This window comes from Harpia harpyja, chromosome 3 (genome assembly GCF_026419915.1).
Source record: "Harpia harpyja isolate bHarHar1 chromosome 3, bHarHar1 primary haplotype, whole genome shotgun sequence".
NCBI classification, from domain to species: domain Eukaryota; kingdom Metazoa; phylum Chordata; class Aves; order Accipitriformes; family Accipitridae; genus Harpia; species Harpia harpyja.
This window is the reverse complement of record NC_068942.1, coordinates 62,030,916-62,050,297: the sequence shown is the minus strand read 5'-3', so window position 1 is coordinate 62,050,297 and position 19,382 is coordinate 62,030,916. Positions and strand designations below refer to the sequence as shown.

The following is a 19,382-nucleotide window of genomic DNA, read 5'->3' as shown; positions in this document are numbered from 1 at the left end:
AGGTAGTAACTTTTTTACTGCATCCAATGTTACTCTGGGTCTAACAAAGAAGAAATAGTTGCGGACAAGACAAAAAATGTTAATAATTTAAATAATTATTAAATTTCATATTTTCTGTTTGCAAATAAAAATTGCTTTATCTACTGCTGTTTGCTCTGAGGTGTTTGCTCATACAGCTTTCTATACAGAGAACTTTTTCTTTTATTGTGCAGGGTGTTGGCTAGACACAAACTTTCTTTTTTTCTCTTTTCAGAATAAGTCTTTACCTCTTGAACATTCAAAAGCTATGACCCATATTCTGAGTATCTTATCATAAGGGTAACAATTCTAGCAGTACAAGTAATACCATCCTGTTGGGCTGCTCTAGGGGTTGAACCTGCTGCAAGACTGAGGCAGAGTACTGCTGACACAGGGAAAACTGTGACCGACAGCGACACTCTGGCTGCTACCTAATTGAGGTCAGCTCACACCCTTGATGCTTTTAGATAAAGCAATTCCAATTTAATGAGGAAATAGGAGCTGAATTAGCCAAAGGGATAAGAGCATGTTAATTTTATTTCAAAAAGTAACTATAATTGTTGAATTTTTATATGGACAAATGGAGGTACCTGTATACGTGAAAAATACCATTCCTTGTGTTCATGTGTGTTTCACAAAATTATTTTCACAGAAATAATTGAGGAGTTATAATGGTAATTTTAGACCAATTTTCCACTTATTTTACTTGCTTGAATAGATTTATGATAAGGGTCCATCTGAGGGAAAAAGGTTATCCTTTTTCACAAGCTATAAAAATGCCTTTCACTGTCTTTAGGTGACTGAGAAATGGAGGTTAGGAAAATGAAAACTGAAGTATGAGACTTCTGTGTAGTAGCATGTTTGTGGCATAACTGACAATCCTGAAAACACCTTCTTAACAATAGAAATGAAGTAAACAAATTCCTGGCCACAGAATTGTTGTAGTGCTGCCTGTTATTTTGAGCTTGACATGAGTCCAATGTGTTTCTTAAAGATTCCCTTTTGGATCCTGCAATACGATGCATTTCAACTTTCTTTTTATGTTCTTCGGGAAAGAAATAAAGGCTAAAAATTGAGATTTGTGAAAGTTCAAAACACCAGAAAGAATTAAAAACAGCCAAAGGCTACTATGAGCTAGAAGTGTGGTAATTTTAAGTTTGTCTCATGACCTTCTAAGGAATAATCCTTATATTTTCAGTCCTTCATGTTAGCAATATTTTTCTCTGCCGGAATAATTAATAACAAATACTGTAATCAAAGCTCATCTATTTCCCTCAGAAACAACACAAGGTATGTTATTTCCCTTCATAAAATGCCAGAAAATTATATCGCATTACCAAAAAGATTTATTAGTAGTTCTGTCACCTTGACTGACATTACAGAAAATTCTTTCTACAATAAATAAATTAAGTAAAATCAGATGCCCACTAAAGCATTAATAATGCTATAAAGTATTATTTAATTTGGACTTTTTCCAACTCTGTATAATGAGAAGAGATTTGTTGTTCATAGATTAACAGGATGGGCAATTAGTCTGCTCTTTAGTGTGATTAATCCTTCCCATCCATCTACCCCAAATCATAAAAGATCCTTGAGATCTATTTCATTTCAGCAGATTCTTGCTTTCCCTCCTTTAAAGGCATGTTCTGAAGGATAAATTCTTGCTTTTTACTCACTCTCTTCTGTCCTACTTGTGTCTCTGGGGAAGTAGGAGCACAAGGTGAGGGAGGAACTATGATTCTCTTGAGATCTCAGCTACTAGTTTAGTTGCCACTTTGGAGGCTATATCTGACCATGTATCTGCTGAATATCCTTTCCTGAGTAACCCAAGACTCGCTGTCCTAGTTCAAAGCATGTTACAGTCACAGTTGCTTCTGACCCTGTCACCCCGTTGACTGCCAGGTGAAAAACCACTCATGGCAGTGGTTCTTCAAGACATTATCCAAATTCTCTGCCCAGCAGAGGAAAATAAAGCAATTGTGATAGTGTGACCAGAGAACTGGTCTCCCATGTCAGGTATCACAACTCCCAGAGGCTCCCTGGTTACAGTGCATATACTGGGAGTGTGATATTCCTATCAGTGGCTGCAGACACTGTCCCTAAGGACTTTTTTGCAAGGGAGACACACTGCTGGATCCCTGCTAAGACTGTTCTTATCATAATGGCATACAGGTTTGCAGATGCAGCCAGACCACAGATGGGGCCATGTAGCCTATCTGCCCTACTGAGTTTGTGAACTCCAGAAAAAGGGACAAAATTTTCATCTTGAACTTCACCATCAGTAGACTGCTTTGAATTTGCTGAATTTACATGCGGAATATTTACTCCTCAGATAACACTGCCCTGGAGCCTATCATCATAGATAAAACTGAATTATGCCTCTAAGATCACCTTTGGAGAGCGCCTTACTGACCCAGAGCCACCCAAGGACACATCATTTGCTGACACCACTGCCACAACAGCAACTGTAAGGGAGGTTGGGGCAGCCTGCCTTAGGGGTCCTAAATTATAATTGGCACATTTTAAAGTGCAGATATTCTGTCTGGCTACTAATTTATTTTCCCTATATAAGCTAGAAAAATTGATGAGTGATTGTTTAGGAAGTTTCACCTATGAATTGTTTAAGAAAACCTCCAGGCTCTCACAAATGTGAAACTTCTTAAAGTCATCAAAAATTTAAATAAATAAATGATTTAGATTCCCAGTCCTAGTGTATGCGAAGCTCTACAGACAATTTGACGAAATTAATTATTTAAATTCTCATAACAGGTAGATAACTTTGAGATAACTTTGTATGCTATATTTTCAATACTCAGCTCAAAAAGAAACACTAGGAGACAAGCCTACAGGCTACAAGCTCCTGATAAGTTCCTTTTGTTTTCTAGCAGTTCAACTATATCATTTTATTTTAAAACAGATCTTTATAGTGCATAAATAAACAACAAATACATGCCATTGGTTTTCAGTCAAATTGTATCTAGTTTTTAGTGCTTCCAATGCTATAAAATAGCTCTATAAATTTTGTGTGCAAAGGATATATTAAGTTATATTTAAATAGAGTGCAGAAGCAGCTGGTGTTGAAAGGCAAAGCAGAAGACAAAAAAACTTGAAAGCTGTGCTAAAGCTGTGCTAAAATTGTGCTCTTTTACGGAAAAACTACATTTGACTGCACTCTTTGAAACATTCTTCTCTTGCAAAATGTTGTGACCAAAATGAAACTGTTATTAACAGAAATGCCTCTGTGTCACAAAATTTCATTTAAAATACCCCAAAAGATAAAAAAAGAACAATGGAAATACATACATCTGAGATATTCTCAAATAGGATGTTTCCACTTTTCATTTCAAAATTACCTTTTATTTCTATTTTATTTTAGCTATTACACATCAGAATAAAGATAATAATAAGAAAAGATAAATTTGGCACATCAGGCAATCCTTAAAGACCAGAAGATTAATTCAATAAAGGAAAAAATAGTATGGAAAATAGAAACCAGGAAATATGTCCTTGAGTAAATACAAAATAACATAGACCAGTATTACAAAGGTTAAGAGCACAATAACTCACAATTAATAACACATGTAAAAGGATAACATTAGGAAGCGTTTTGAAACAGGTTTAAAAATGCAGTAATGAAAAGTTCTTTGGTGTTTTGTTATAGTCTTCATAAAAATCATTGTGATCAGATGCTTAACACACTGTCAACAAAGTGGTAGAAACGTAAGACAGCAGGAAAGTAGTAGAGTAAATAAATCAAAACAGGCTAGATGCATTAAACTATGGCTATGATTAAATTTATTCTTGAAGTCTTATGGGACCAAAAAAAAAAAAAAAGTTTACTCTTATTGATGAATTCCACAGAGGCCTTTCCTGAGTCTGGTATTATTCAATATCTTTATTAATAGAGTAAATTGCAACTAAAATTTGCATTGTAAGATTCAGGGACTGGAATCCAAAAAGCAATAAAATGATATATGAGTCTAAAACATGGAAGAAGAAATTCAGTGGAGATGATTATGAAGGGTCTACACTGAGGAAGAAACAATCAAACATCCTTATAAAAAAGGATATCTGAAAAATGGAATACGCTAATGGTGAAATATTGCTAGACATTAGTAAAAAGTAAGTGGGAGTTTGAGAGAAATTTGTTGATGCAATGCTGCTTTTGTAAAATTAAATAAATAAAACACAAATGTTAGTTTGTAACAGAGGAGTGAAAGTGTAGTAAGTCAGTCATCTACCACATACAATTATCTTTCTCTACACAGACCAAGCAAGGCCTTAGTTACAATATTGTTTCCAGCATTGGGCTCTTCACCTGAAGCAAACATATAGAAGAATTTGAAAAGAAAAAAGAGCTGTTTAAGAATTACGAAAACATTATCTCTTAGAAAAAAAAAAAAAAAATTAAACATTGACAGACATGTATTTCCTTAGTCCAGGAAGAAACACTTACACTGAGGTATGTTAAGGCTTGAAAGAGTAACATATTATTATACTAAAGATAGTAGTCAATCGTTATCCATGTCTACCACAGTAGGGCAAAAAAAAGTAATCAACATAATTTTCAGGAAGAAAGATTTAGGCTGTATATTAAGAAAGCTAGAGTGCATATGAAGAAAACTCTCACTTTTACCATAGATAAGCGTTGGACTAACAGAGGAGTAATGAATCTTGATACTGGGGTATTTAAAAGCAGGACAGATAAAATGTGGCCAAAAATAGTGTAGAAATAATTGATCCTGCCTCAGATAAGAGTGGCGGCATATCTGATATCATAGGATCCTTTCATTCTAATATTTCTATTATACAAAAGATAAGATGTAATATTATTACTATATTACACCTAATCTTGAGCACCAGAATAGAGCTTTATGATTTTATCAGGCAAAGAATTTTGAATAATATTCTTGGTGAACAAGTGAAGAAATTTTATTTATTTATTTCCATTTCAGGAAAAAGAAAAGAAATCACAAATTATTGATTAGAGAGCAATATATTTTCTGGCATTCTAATGTGGAGAATAGGAAGCTGTGCAAGACATTACTGTATTTGAAAAGCAGAGGGAAACACAAAGAACTCTCAGAAGAAAGAATGAATACATATGGATCCTTCTGAACAACCCACTAATCTTCTTTCCTCAAGTGTTACCTTAACGTGTTAAAGAAAAGAAAGTTTATCTTTTCTGTTCCTGTCTGGTTATTTTCTATCCCCTATCTCCCATCTGCCAAGCCTGACTTGCAGGAATTTGCAGAGCTTTTTCTAAAAATGTGGACTCCACATGTGGAGCGGAGAAGCACAACTGAGGATTTTGCTTCCCTAACTCTTCCACATCAAGGCTCCCTGGTATTCTTCCAGCTACTTCTCCTCCCTCATACATAATGTCACTTTTGATACTGTGTAGAAGGAGTTGAAAAAGGATAGCTGCTGCTGAGAATTGAGGTACCCTTAATGCTTTGTTCACTGTTACTGCCAGTGGAGTTTAAGGAATTATATTTCCAGTGATAAATCTAATTTTTTCCTGGCCCTGCATCGTTGGCATGGTGGAAAAATATACCCTAAGAGTACTTACATTTCACTTCTCCACTTTCTGTATCCCTTCCCAATATTCTGACCATGAAACTTGTTTTGGCCACTCCACACTGCGGTTGCACTTGAACTGGCAGCTGGGTGGAATTGGTCCTGGTGAGGTCTCCATCTCTTCACTGCTGCGCTCCGGACTTCCAGTGAGCTGTGTGATGAGTTACGAAATGACACATTAGGGTTCCCCAGCCACTTGTACTTGTAAACCTCCAGGCCATGTGTAAATGAATTGTGTTACTCAGACTAGTGATGCTAATGCATTAGTATCACATATGAAATGTGTGACAAGAATTTGAAAAACTTAAGTAGAACAACTCTTCAGCTCCTTCAGCATGTATAATGATAACAATTATAATATGGACACAGCATTCTTCTGTCTCATGATTATAACACAATGATGTGATTTTTTTGTTTGTCACTTAGTCATTTATTTGAAGTGTGACTTGGACATTTTGCTTAACCTGTTCTCAGATTCCTTCCACTCATATTTACCAGAAACCAATTGTATTGTAAAGATGGGTTTCATTTACTAAGCTCCAACCAGTAAGACACTTTTGAGTCTAGATTTTTGGTTTATCTTAGTTTATTCTAAAAGTATGGGCATTTACAAAACTCTAGTTCCAGATTCTGAATATATCCAAAATTAGGGACCTTTGGGTCTATGGATTTGGTTTAGGCCAATTTATAATTTTATCTCTTATCAAAGTATCCAGAAATATCAGCTGTAACATACTGAATACTTACAGTACAAGTTTACAGTCCTTCTGATGTTAAGGTATCTCTTTTTCTTTTTCTATTATTTCTGTATCCTGCAGTTGCTCTGGAGGCGAAGCTCTTGACTGTATCACACAAAGGCTCAAAATACACTTACCAAATAATTTGAGATCTCGGAATGACAGAAATTATGCATGCATATTGCTTTCAGGAGTATCAGGTGAAGGGCCAGTGAGCTGTATCCAGATACAAATATCTCATGTATCTTTGGTTTTGTTCACATCTGAATCCAGTAAACACAACTGATCAAAGGCAGTGGGACCAAACAGGTAGTACTGTGAAAACTAACTTGGACAAATTCAAAATCAGGATTGCTATTTTCTTCATATGTCGTGAAGCTCATTGTCATAAGTGCAATGCCAGATGAACATAACTGTATTGCTTCTAAATCAGAGCTGCCCTGCAAGAGGTCAGTAATAAGAACTACCAGACACTGGGCTGCAGTAAGATAGCTAAAATCTGCATCTAATATCAAGGTGGTTTTAAGTATATATGGCTATTTTAATAACTCTTGCTGAACATGTCCTGCATCAAGTGACAGGATATTGAATCAGCACTGAATATAAAATGACATATGACACATTAAAAAAAAAAAAAATGTAAAAGTAAAAAAAAATCATATGGGTAAGATGGGATTTTCAAAAGCATAAAGTGTAGGTCTCTGATTGCCCTGAAATCAATATTAAAACATTCAATGACTTCTACAGGAGCAAATTAAGTACAATGCTGTTCACATTTGTAATTCCCACTCATAAGTACTTTTTATATATCTGAGAATAAATAGACATAAAATACTAATGACTATTCAGTTACTCCAAGATTTTCTCGGATTTCATTTACAAAGTATATGAGTACATGTAGCTACAAAATGTTTGCTGAATCCAACCTATTTGCCTGGTGCTCAATACCAGTGTAATTGAAATGGTGGCCAAATGGATAATTAAACCCTTTCAAATAGCTGAGGTGCTTTTTATTAAATTTCTGTTCTACTTGAAAAATGCATTTTTAATAAAATGTTTCTAGCTTTAAACTTGCTTTAAAATCCTTTAGGAGTAAACATTGCTGAATTACACAGTGATTTTCTAGGGCAGACAGGCAGACAGATATACTTACGTATCCCTCCCTGACAAAACTATAATGAATTTTCAAGTGCAAAAAACATTTAAAGCACAATTATAAAAGAGCTGCAAAAAAAAACCAACCCATAATCAAACACTACAGATGAGGCCATGTAGATCTGTATACTCTCTAAAAGATGCTTATTGCTATAGCTGGCAGGCCAGTGTTAACAATAATAATAATACCTTCTGCAGTATAGTTGTTTAAAATGTGTTAGTTAATTACATGTTATGGACATGAGTGTAGATACAGCCCCTGAGATTTTAGCTTTCATTATGCTGAATGGTAATCAGAGATTTGACAGAGCAAAACAGGACAAGATGTAGTTTGGATATGATGTGAGGTGACAGGGAAGTACCACTAGAAGAATCAGAGTGCTTTCCAGGAAGGAAAGGGAGTGATGCAAGTGACACCTTCTGCCTCCATGGCAACAGAGCTGATGTAAAAATGTATTGCACATTCTATCCAAAATGCCTGTGTAATAAACTTACATTATATCAAGTTAATTAATCCCATGTGAGAATAATTTATCTTATCATATGAGAGGCAGAAATGAATTAGCAGGAGGATAAACTGTTGTACCGCCGGCTTATGCCTGTGGAATATGGGTCACAAAACCAACCATATCCTGGGCAGAGGAAATTATGATCATAAATAATAATCCATTCAATGCCCCTCACACAGGAAATATGAAAGTCTCAGAGAATGTCAATAAACTAATTGAGTTTGAACAAAAACAGGGTGAAATTTCAACAGAAAACTGCAGACAGAATTAGACAAGATCTAATTATAAGGTTTTAATGGGAATTTGAATCTGATTAACTACAGTGTAACAAATATTAAACACAAAGTATCAACTATAATTGTCTTCTGAAACTTTTTGCTGATTGGGAAGTTAGAGAGCAAACAAGGAGAAATTTAATAAAAAGAATAAAAGAATGACAGAAATCAAAATAAAACAAGAGAATTATTCCATCAGACTAGACTGACATTGCACCTATACTACTATCATGTCCCTAAAGAATGCATAGGATAATCCTTTTTTTCTCAGATCTAATTTTGGTCTGCAGAGGATACCTCTCCACAAAGGCCAAAACCACACAGAAAATGAGGACTGTACTAGACAATGAAAAAGCGCATAGGCAAAGCATTAGGACTAGCTCAACATGCAGTTTGGTGAATGAATACCCTGCAAAGTACTCAGCTTCTACCAAGGAAGTATCTAGAGCTGTGTCGTCTGTGGGAGTCTCTTACAAGGTGTCTGCAAAGAATCTGCTGCTGCTGCTGCAATCTAATATCAAAGGATTTTGGGGTCTGTTCTGTAGTTCTGCATCATGATACAGGAATACAGCTCCTCCTGACAGAATATTTGACGTGACTTTTTTACCCCAGTCCTACTTTTGCAAGTAATAAAGTCCCTTAGAAGAATATTTTTAGTATCTCTGTATTTTCCCATAGAGGGTTTTTTTTCTGAACATGGTGGCACACTAAACAAACTTTCCACTCATATAAATCCACTACACCTATGTAAAAAAAAATGGATTTTTTTTTACAATTAAATATAACATATAGAAATTTGAAAAAAATAAACTAAATGTAGACTCATGCTCAATAGGTTTAATTGATCTTAATCCTATCAATATAAAATTTGCTGTGTAATCATACCAACTTGCCTTGTTATTCTCACAGATTACTTCAATTAATCAAAATTCATATCCAGAAAGTATTGAAACTGAGAAGACCAAGGGCATCTATGTTCAACTGAAACGATGTGAAATGATTCGATATTTAGTGTCTTATTTTGACATTAATACTGAAAAAAGTATTACAGGATTGTACTCTCTTGTTATTAAGCTGCAGTTATAAGGCAAGAAACCTTTGACCCCATGTATTATTTTTACAAAATTAGGCAACATTTGTTGAAAGAAAATCTGCTATTATTAGGAGTAGTAATGGTTGTATCTTCCCCACATTTCAGATTGAATTATAATCACATTCTCTTATTTGACAGATTACTTTTAAAGTCTTGTTCAAAAATTCTGTAGAGTTGTTTACCATTGTACAGCTGTTGTGTTTCATTGATTGATGAGGTAATTCCTGTTTATCAGTTTGGTAAGCATTTTGAGAAAAAAGGTGTTGAATAAAGATACTATTGATATACTTATTTTGAAAGGCCATGTTATACAGCTTCATAAAGTCATATAAATTTGAGGTGAATAGCTGTTAGGTCATCTAGTTTAGTTCAGACACAAATAACTCAAATGAGTTTTACATTATTTCTATTGGGTCCCCTGGGAAATTTTTCTGCAGACATAAATTTCAATTACAGAAATTGTATCCTGATAGTCAAACTAAATTTTCCTTCACTCAATTTCATCTCACCCCCCCCTCTTATGTTCTTGGGTCTAACCAAGGTACTTAATGTCCTTTTGTAAGAAAATAAAGCCTTAATTATCTTTTCCTTTTTTGTCACAGAAAGAAAAAGGTAAGACTTAAGCCCTTCTTAGTAAGGATGAAAAATGAACAGAGAAGGGGAAATAGTCAATGCACCAAAGACCTCAGCAATTGTTTAGAAAAGAGGCAATAAACCATCATGAAACACTAAGCAAACAGAGTGCAGGTAGGCAACATTAAAAGCAAGGGATTACAGTTAAATTTTGTTCAGTCAGTGACAGCAATCTGAAAGACAAATATACTTCTTCTACCTAATTGTCCTTCATCTGCATGTCACTGATTACTGGACCTTGATCTGTATTTCCAGAAGCCAGCTATGAAGAAGTAAGAATATGAGAAACAAGAAGTTATCCCAATTTTTTGTATTCTCCAATCAGTGTTTAACAAGGCTACTTGTATCTAAAGTAATTTTCCATGCCTCTTCTAATAAATTATCTTGATGTTCTAGGGAATAATCTTACTCTTTCTTTCTCTCTCTTATCTGTCTAGTTCATCAGCCTTTACTGTTTACTAGTTTAAAACTGTGAACTTCTTTCTATGATGTTAACAGTGCAGTTCTGGTTTCATCAAAGAGTTAAACGTGTATGCAAGGGCTCCAGGGCTTTGTCAGTCAAGCATGGCATTATAACTGCTATTCAGAACCCTAAGTGTTTTTCCAGGTGAGATGGTTTATAAATAGAGTTTAATTATTATTGAAACATATTGTAGGAGGGTCTACAACATATTGTCTTTCTGTAAAAAGTCTCAGATTTCCCTGGTTTTTTTCAGCCTCCATACAGCATTACAAGCATTAATTTTTATTCCTGTCCCCATTACCTAGATCTCCTCAGGCTTTTTTTCTTGCAAGGTCACACTCTTATATTGAATACCTAAGTTTTGTCTTGTTTCTCTGTAAGTGTATTACACTGCATTTTTCCAGGGTGAGTTAAATATCTTAATTCAGTTAAGTAGTCCCCCTGTGGTGGGGTCAATGGTCATATTTTCAAAAGAGCTCAGGTCTCATATAGGCAGGCATCAACATGGATTGTCTAGATTTTTCAAAGTACTCATGGAACCAAAGTTTACAATGATCTTCTTAGTGGAACTTGAGGTTTTTTGATAATCATGCCTTAACCACAATTTTTAAATCACTGTTCTACACACTAACTATTCCAGAGTATTTTCTGTCATCTAAGTTTAGACTTGGTATGTATGTGCAACACCACAAAATTAGTCTTGAACCACGTGTTTTATTCCCTTTTTCAAATATGAAATTAATATATTAAATAAATCTGACTCCAAACTGATTCTTTAGACTTTCTTCTTTATGGATTACCACTTACTCTTTACTTTTTGTTATGGTGTTGTGGCTCATGTTCAATCCAAGGCTAAAGCAGCTCTATCCAGTTGGCTGCAAGCCCTTTTTAACTTCAGTTCACCTAATGTCAACTGCTACCACAGTTTCCTAAATATCTCATTCTTTCCTTAATGCTTAGCATGTCTTAAATTAGTATTTATACCAGTCACCCAAAAGGAAGCATCAAGAGCTGGCGGAGACAAAACCCATCTCAGGATGCACCTGCTCCTAATGACATTATTTTATATCAAATAAAGGAATTTGATAAGACTGGATCCAGATCCTGGCATATTTCATTTGATTCACATGATTATTTGCACAATGTTTCTTTTTAAAAATCAGTTATGGTTAATTATAATTTAGGAAGCAGAGGCAGTTGCTTTTAGGTTTAAAGAAATAAAGCATTTCGCTGTTAAATTTCAGTGGCTGCTCACTGTGAACTTTGTGTTGATCTGTCAATATATTATTCCAGGGGCTTTTGCTTAAGCCATAGCAAAGGGATTTTTTTGTAACAGTGCAACAAAAAACTAAACAACCCTGATGAAGTTTGGGTAGTGAAAGAGCTCAGGTTCAGATAATTCAGCTTCAATGAAGCCAAATATTTGCTGTGATGTTACACTGCAACAAAGCACAGCAATGTCGTGACATAAATGTCACTAAGTAGTTACAAGGAATGTCAGTCGCTTTCCTGAAGCTGGAATCAAAATGCTCAGTGGTCCTACAGACAAAGGACTTGGGATTTATGTTCTGCCAAATCTTCTCTGGAGCACAGAGGCCAGAGCAGGGTTGTGCTGGGGAACATGCCAGGAAGAAACCTGTGCTTACAGATCCAGATTCTTCAGAATTGTTTGGCCAGGACAGATTCTCCAAGTCACTATAATTGGGGGAAAGATATTCAGTGTAATTTGTCATGGTTCACCTGCTTAATCCAAAGTCTTTTCACTTTCAAAATGAGAAAAATAATTATCCTAGCATCTTGCATAACATTGTGGCACAGTATTTATAAAGTTTTACTGCAGCTCAGGTGACAAGTTCCCATTTTACAAGGTGACCATCTACAAATCCTTGTTTCCTTGAGTTTAAGCCTTGATCTATACATGTATTATAAGCTGTGTCCAGTTTGCTCATCAGCAAATAAATTTTGTGTTATTTGAGCTGGGAAGCCAAAGATGGTCAGAAAATGAAGAAAGCCACATCACTCCCTTGAGTACTTTTGGTAAGAGAACTGAGGATGCAGTATGGCTTTGTAAACACAGATGAACTTTGACCATATGCATTGTTGCAGACAGTATCTTCAAAGGACTGAAAGTATATCAGCTGTCATATTATAATACCATCCTGTAAACTAGTTAAATAACGTTATCATAATTTTTTTAGCTGAGGAAACTGAGATAGTGATAAGCAGTTTATAGGCTCATAGCTTTCTATAAAAAGTCACGGAGTTCAAATTGCAGAGAATGTGGATGTTGTGCCCACATTCTGTTTATTAGATGGGGGATAGGTTTAAAATCATCATGAAAGTAACATTTTTCCATCATTTACACCTTCTCCCTAGTTTGCTGCGCATGAATCCAAACAAGGTCTTAAAATCAGAATTCCAAAGTGCACACATGAAGCAGAAAGCATCTGACAAATGAATTCTACTTCTATATTTATTTGACCTTGGTAATAAGTCTGGCCATTTAAGTGGCTTAAACTTCAAGGCAATAGTAATATGCCTTGACTTGTGATAGCTGTGGATATATAAAGGGTTAACTTAGAAATGCAGTAAATTGTATCAATCCTTCATCGTAATGTTAAATAATACAGCAGACATGAATCAATACATATCAATATATTATAATGCATTTTTATAGTGAAATAATTTATTTTTCTTCTAACAGGGACAATTTCATTTTGGCAAGACAGCCAAGAACCTGCAGAAGAATATATGCAGAGGATAACCAGTCAAGGCAATGACACTTTATTATTCTCCTCCTTCGTCTAACCTAGTGCATCTGAATGCAAGATTTGTCTGTATCATTTAGCATTGCTCAAAGCCCTGGAAGTTGTGTGTAGTGACAGAGATACCCTCTAGTGGTTACATTTTCAATACAAAATGGATATCATTTGCTCCTCAGAATGGAGTATTTACTTAAGAACTAGAGAGATGAAAAGTACATTCTCTCTTTTCCTTTGCCTCTGCATCAGCAAAGGGAAATAACCTTGGGTTTCTCTGATCTCTGACAAGTTAATTGCATTTCTTCTTTTATCACTTCAAGTACAACACTGGGAGGCTTCATAGTCTCTTGGCCCTGTTCTGGACAGGTATGACAAAATTTACTCTCCTGAAATAGATGTACAATCACCTTTTGGCCTATTTTCAGTGAAAGTATTTTTGTCTTCATTTTCTTCAATGTCAATATAGAGTGGATTGGATATAAATTATTGCAGAAATGTTTTCTACAGTTGGAGCAAAGGGCTCACATTCAGGGCACTGGATTTTGCTCCCAGGTCTGTCACTGAGCTTCACCTTTGACTAGACATTTAAACGTTGCATGCCTCAGTTTGAAATAGGTGTAATAATGATTGCTTCACTTTTACAACATTTTGCCAAGCATTAATTATGTATTTGTTAAATCTGTTGAGCTTGAGCAGAAAGAAGTATGGATCCACACCACTGCCAGTAGTGCCTGTTCAGAAATGAGGCTTTATGAAGAAATGTAGTCAGGGATCTTTTTCAGGATACGCATGTTTCTGAAGTTGTCAGAGGATCTTATCTATCACTGCTACATATATAGGCAACTCAGTCCTTTCTTACCCTGGCTGACAGAAATTATTTCAGCATTCAGCAATGCCTAAGAGAGAGGAAAAAAGTAGTAGCAATTTTCTCTCTTCAACTAATATATTTTAAAAGTTATCATAAAAAAACAAATATCCACAGGTCATTGGTGTGGCCAATGCACCCCAATCTTCAATGTCCTGCAGGTGCTGTAAGGTAGCTTGATTAAAATAATTTTTCACTTCAGTGTGCTACAAGTACTGTACACATATTCACTTAAAGAACTCTACACGGTTACCTTTGGTATCTTGTCTGTGTGTGAAAATAATGTGAAAACTCCTAATTTACAATTTTGGATGATCCAGAGATATTGTCAGGCAGAGATCAGTTATTTGAGTATTCATAAAGTTTGAGGGGAAGAAATAAAAATATGGGGGAATGGAAGGAGGGAATTTTTGTGATTGGAATGGAAGCAAAAATATCAGCCAGGCCTCTTTGCACGGGGAGAACAATAAAAAAATATGATGACTCAGCCTCTTGTCTGGGAAAGTAACCTAGAGCAGGTTATAGATTAAATATAGATTAAGTAATAACAAAAAAAAAAAAAAACCCCAAAAAACCCCCAACCAACCAGACAAACAAAAAAACCAAAACCAAAACCCCAAACCATGAAACTATGCATATTTTAAAAGTGCAATAACTATTATTGGAAGAATTATTTCTGAATTTTAATCTTGGCCATCCTATTGATAGGTGCATATGTTTATTTGACCTGTAACTTCATGCATTCTGCATGCACTATACATGCCTGTTTATTGTCAAGTATAGTTACCTACCAAACTGAGACCTGAGGAATCAAAAGGAATTAATATTAATATGATGTTTAGTGATTCTTGGATATGTGCTATTATAAGTAAAAAAGCCTTAGTCCTTAAACAAATAAGCTCAATTCCACTTTGAAATCTCTTCTGCTATTCTGCACCAGAATAGTTCACAGACACGAGATTTCAGAAAAAAAGTAGAAGGCTAACCATGGTGAAGCCCTGTGCTTCTTTACCTCACATACTTTTCAAAAAAAAGACGACCACACTGTGTGCGTGTGTGTACACATATATATATAAAGTATATGGAAAATATATCAGGACAGATAAGTTTGCACTAGCAAACAAGAAACACTGAGTTGACATACTGAGTTTTGCATCCATGCTTTACAAAACTGTCTTCCCTGCAATTCTACCCAATGTTAATACTGTCTCAACGTGTACAAACGAGCAAGCGGCCATAGTTTAAGACTGGCCCATTAGGGTAAACTGTCTTTTTTTTTCATCAGTCATAGGAGTTACAAAATTGTAGGAGGTACAAAAACAGACATATCATTTTCAGTCAAAAAGATGGTAACCTCCATGAGAGACCTGAGTGTGGTACAAGTTTTAGCCACCACAGATAAATCTGTTTGATGTTAGTAATTATATTACCCTGAATGGTAGAAAGAACGCTTCACTGTTTTACAGTTGTCTGAAGGGTATTCTGCAGATTTCTGTGTTCTGTACATCTTCAGCTTTTTACAGTCTTCCATTTCATTTTTCATGTCCATCAGGTTCCTGAAGAATGTCAATCAGGGTGAAAACTACTTCCATTATAGCAGACCTGCCCTAGGTAAAATACTCCATTACAAAAGCTATTTTGCATTAATTGTGCAATAAAGTGAGATTGTTTCTCATATTTTTACGAAGTGTTGGAGCTGACCTCTGCTTTACAAGGCAATGTGGAAGGTAGGTATAGAAGGATCAGAGAATGCCATCATATGTCAGCTCCATGAACACTAAGCCAACTAGCATAAACTAGCATCAGTCCAGAAGCCATGTAAGTATATTGCTAAGCCTACACCAACAAGGCCTACTGAGACGCTACAGAGTTGGCATGCAGCTTATACTCTTTCAACATATGAATCAAGCCTTTTCTACAATGGCTTAAAAGCCTTCAAACAGATAAACCTAAACATTAAAATACTTTTCTAAGAGGAAAATATGGATTTGAGACTCCAGGCAGAGGTTCTGGCATAGGAAAGAGGCTATAGCTCCTGTTGCAAAGACTGGTTTGGTGGGATTTTCCATAGAAGTCCTCACTTTACTTTGGTAACCTCTTCTCAGCCCCATTATACATATGCGTCTCAGATCTTTCCCCCTCCTAATCCAACCCTAACCTTTTCGTCTGGGAAAATGTTGACTCAGCCTTCAGTTAGCTTTAGGTTTAGGATTAGGACTTGGGCTGAGAGAGAGAAAGCCAAGAGCTCCAGCTGGAGTGGGGGGCATGAAACTGGCTTCCAAAGGACATTTCAGTCTGCAGCCAACCCCTGCCTTTGGCATTCACTTTCCAGCTCTGATCCAGCTGGAACTCTAGGCTTCCTATTGTTCTCAACCATAACTTTACCTCTAACTTGAACTCTAACCCTAAAGCTAAAGGTATAACAGTTTTTATTGGCCATGTCAGGCTTTCCCTACTCTGTACTTTGTGTGAGGGGAGAGGGTGAACGGGGAGAACAGATTGCACTGTGACTTGGTGACAATGTTGTGGCAGGTACACCTGCCCTGACAGAGAGCAAAACTTCTCGGCTGTTGAAAAAAGAAAAAAAAACTAGAAGCCATGGTCTGGGGGTCGAGCCACCCTGTCTGCATGGTGGAGTTGGGTTATGACCACCACGTACACACTTTGGTCAAAGAATAAAGAAGTGTTGGCCCTTGGCCAATAAGGACTAACATGACCTTATTTGACCACAGGTCAGATTTGACTAGGGTATAAATGGAGCCCTGCTGGAGGGCAAATTGAATCGATCCTCCTCAGAGCAGCAGGGACTCTAATTCCTGCAGGTTGACAGCCCTCATCTTTTAGGTGAGTGATGTGCGCATTTTGGGTTATCATTTCTAAAGCTTAAGAATTCTGAAGTTGATTGTATAGTATTAATTTCCCCTTACGTCATTGAACCTCTGGTTTACTAATGTTGTCGGAGTTCTAAACAATTTTGATTGAAGAATAAATTTTGTTGAGTTTAAAACCTGTTTACTTTATTTGTGTGAGCCTCCGTGGTGGATGTCTTTCCCCATGCACCACAAGGGAAGCCAAGGTCCATCATCCAGCATTTGGGATCCTGTTGCCAGTGCTTAACACTTGGATGTTTGACTGAGTAGTTTGCAAGTAGATAAACCTGTTATAGGAATGCAGGCATCCAGGGCCCTTGTGAATTCACTCCCCGATGAGACCATATAATTCATTTCAGATAGGCCACCTGAATTACCTTCTTGTAACCACTGCTGGCATCCCTGGCATTGCAAACCATGGTCAAGATTCAGAAGTGTGGCTTTAGAGATGAAATATTCCCAATTTCATTATATACTCCCAGGTACCCAGTTACTAGCAAGTTATTCAATATATTAAGACCTTAACTCTGCCAGGTATTATTTTGAGCTACATTTCTTCTGGGTTTTTTTCTTTCTTTTTTTTTTTTCTTTTTTTTGATATGACCACATTTCTCTTTAATCATAATTATTCAAAATTTCTGACAATATTTTTCCTTGCAAAAAGTTAATATGTTCATATACTAGCCTTTTAAATATGATTCATTTAACAATTGTGATATTAAAACTCTGACTGAGTAGTTTAGTATTGCTATTGCATGGGAAACATACTCAGTCATTTTATTACTGAGACGTGCCTGGAAAAAAAAACTTTATAAAAATATAATTAATTGCACATTTTAAAGGTCAGCATTAATAAAAATCAAGATGTAGATTATTAAACCCATAGAGAAAATAATTAATGATACTTTCAGGTGTTGTTAAAATCAAATATACTAAAATGCAAGAATAATGCATTTTATATGAAAGATACAGCAGATTCCTTGTCCCTTATGACAGAGGAAAGACCTTCAGAACTTAATGTGGCTACCTCACAATTTGAATTATGATGTGACAGAGAAAATATACTTCATAAATTTTAGTCATTGTAGTTGCTTACCATGTATCCTTCAATGTTTCATCAAAATAATCCATTTTTCCAGGGTTATTATGAAGCTTTTTTTATTCTCAGAAAGAATTATAAGTTTTGGGAAACTTTTCAGTTCTTTCCATTTCTCTTTTTTCCCACTTGTCATCATGAAACTGCTGCTAGAAGACATTAATATGGTAACAGTATGGGAAATGGCAGAAACAGCATTAGTACCTAACTTGTCTATTAAGAAGGAACTCAGAATTGCTAATTATTCCCAATCAAAATCTTTGCTAAAATTAATCTCCTCATTTTCCTACTGTCTTGAAAATTTCAGGTCTACCCACCCAATCTTTCTCCCTTTCTTTTATTCTGTAATGGAAATAAGCTGTTGGATGTATATGGATGATTTCATTTATTGTTGATTCAGAGTAAGAATCTCGTACACTTAATCTGTGAGTAGTCCCAGAAGTCAAAATATGAGCAATTTAGGTAAAGCAAAGATTTCCAAAGAAACATAATCCCAAAATACATTGGCCCTGATTCTTATTTACATAAAGGCCCCTTTACACATTCTGGCAGGAGAAAGGAATCCTAAAGTGCATTTAAATAAAATTTATGCCCACTCTAAGATTTTTTGTGCTGCCAGAACTGTGTAAATGAAAATTAGGTCCATTATGTTGGAGGTTGGTTGGGGTTTGTTTTCTTTTCTTTTTCGTTCAACTGTTACACTGTATATATGAAAAAGCATTTCTTTGCATCTTTGTAACTCCTACACTGTCTGGTCCAAAAACATTAATCAATGCCAAGAACACAAATCTAGGGTTTAAAAGGAAAGCAATTTTTGGAGTTAGAACAGGGAAGAAAAGTTAGGATTATTCTGTTTTAAATATACTAAAAAATAGGTGCATTTTATGAAATGCAATCAATTAAAAATGCCTTGCTTGGTTTATCTTTTAATATTCTGAGAAGCTGTGATGGGGCATGCTAAATATCAGAAAGATAGGTTTTGGAATGGGTTGCAAAAGGGATTGACTGAAAGATGGCTGGCAGAAAACCAAACCTGTGACCATTCTTAACAGTAGAGCAGTTATAGCTGTTTCGCAATGAAAAATGCAAAACAGAATGAGTAATGTTAAGTATCATGTGTAGGATGGGTATTCATTTCTCTTGAAGAAAATGTATTATGGATGCAAATTTTTAAGGACTCTTTTAGATTTGCTCTGATAGGACACACTTGAAACTATGTCGAAGGGAGATGTCCAGTGAATTGCTTTCAAACTGTAGAACCTCTGGCCTTTACAGTTAACTGCAGACAAATGATGACATTTCTATTTGATTACAGCCCAGTTCCTG

The 19,382-nt window shown here is 35.6% G+C and overlaps 1 long non-coding RNA gene across 1 annotated transcript; it reads left to right on the top strand.

The window, feature by feature from the left end:
• Positions 1 to 365: 365 nt before the first annotated feature.
• On the top strand, positions 366 to 5,241 carry LOC128140247 (uncharacterized). The gene is made up of 3 exons (XR_008234666.1): positions 366 to 458; positions 815 to 930; positions 4,974 to 5,241. It is a non-coding gene; the product is annotated as an uncharacterized LOC128140247 (long non-coding RNA).
• Positions 5,242 to 19,382: the final 14,141 nt, after the last annotated feature.